Here is a 1,210-nt window from a genome sequence, read left to right as displayed (position 1 = left end):
CGGCATTGGACCGTGAGCGCATCCCTGAGTACAACCTCACCGTGGTGGCCGAGGACCTGGGCTCACCGCCCTTCAAGACCGTCCGCCAGTACACAGTGCGGGTGAGTGATGAGAATGACAATGCACCACTCTTTGCCAAGCCCCTCTACGAGGTGGCCGTGCCAGAGAATAACCCTCCGGGTGCCTACATCACCACCGTGGTGGCCCGCGACCCCGATCTTGGCCACAATGGTAAGGTCACCTACCGTCTCCTGGAGACACAAGTCATGGGGGCACCCATCTCCACCTATGTCTCGGTGGACCCCGCCACTGGGGCCATCTATGCCCTCAGAACGTTCAACTATGAGATCCTCAAGCAGTTGGACCTGAGGATCCAGGCCACTGATGGTGGATCCCCTCAGCTCTCCAGCAGCACCCTTGTCAAAGTGAGGATGGTGGACCAGAATGACAACCCTCCCGTCATCATCCACCCGGTGCTCACCAATGGGACAGTGGAAATCGGCGTGTCCAGCAAGACATCCCGCGACTCCCTGGTGGCCCAAATCAAAGCTCGAGATGCAGATGACGGGGCCAACGCCGAGGTCACCTTTGCCTTCCTGGAGGAGCCCCAGCAGGACCTTTTCACCATCAACCCAACTACTGGGGACATTGTGCTGAGGGGCGACCTCTCTGAAGAGCTGGGGCAGCTGTTCAAGGTCATCCTCACGGTGACAGACAACGACCCCCCCTGGCCACGACCGCCACAGTCAACTTCCTGGTGACTGCCACTGCTCCTTCTAGTATCCAGGAGGTAGCCAAGCCCAGCTCCTGGGAAGGAAAGGCTTTGCAGTGGGACATCCCTCTGATCGTGATCATCGTCCTGGCGGGCAGCTGCACCCTCCTCTTGGTGGCTATAATCACCATCGCCACCACCTGCAACAGGCGCAAGAAGGTCAACGAGAAGAAAAGCAACGCTTCCTTGAAGGAGCAGATAGACATCTCCCACCTGGAGAAGGGCCGGCAGGAGGAAGGCAGCCAGAGGGGGAACGTGTTTGAGGTACGAACCTTTCCCAGCAAAACCTCTTTCACCAGCCCCGACCCTTCTCCTGCTGCCGAAGAGATCTCCGCCGCTGAGAGCGGCAGCGACAGCGCTTGCCTCTACGAGGGTCAGAAGAGGCTCAGAGGACCGAGCGGGGAGGTAAGGTCCTGCTGCAGGGAAGGGGGGGCAGGG

At 59.8% G+C, this 1,210-nt stretch overlaps 1 pseudogene across 1 annotated transcript; it reads left to right on the top strand.

The window, feature by feature from the left end:
- The first annotated feature begins 6 nt into the window (after positions 1 to 6).
- On the top strand, positions 7 to 1,177 carry LOC104513329 (annotated as a pseudogene). The gene has a single exon (XR_727926.1). The product of XR_727926.1 is annotated as a protocadherin-8 pseudogene (transcript).
- The last annotated feature ends 33 nt before the right edge of the window (positions 1,178 to 1,210 follow it).

This window comes from Eurypyga helias, unplaced genomic scaffold (genome assembly GCF_000690775.1).
Source record: "Eurypyga helias isolate BGI_N326 unplaced genomic scaffold, ASM69077v1 scaffold20548, whole genome shotgun sequence".
Lineage (NCBI taxonomy): Eukaryota > Metazoa > Chordata > Aves > Eurypygiformes > Eurypygidae > Eurypyga > Eurypyga helias.
Note: the sequence above shows the minus strand (reverse complement) of the source record. Positions and strands in the feature narration are given on the sequence as shown.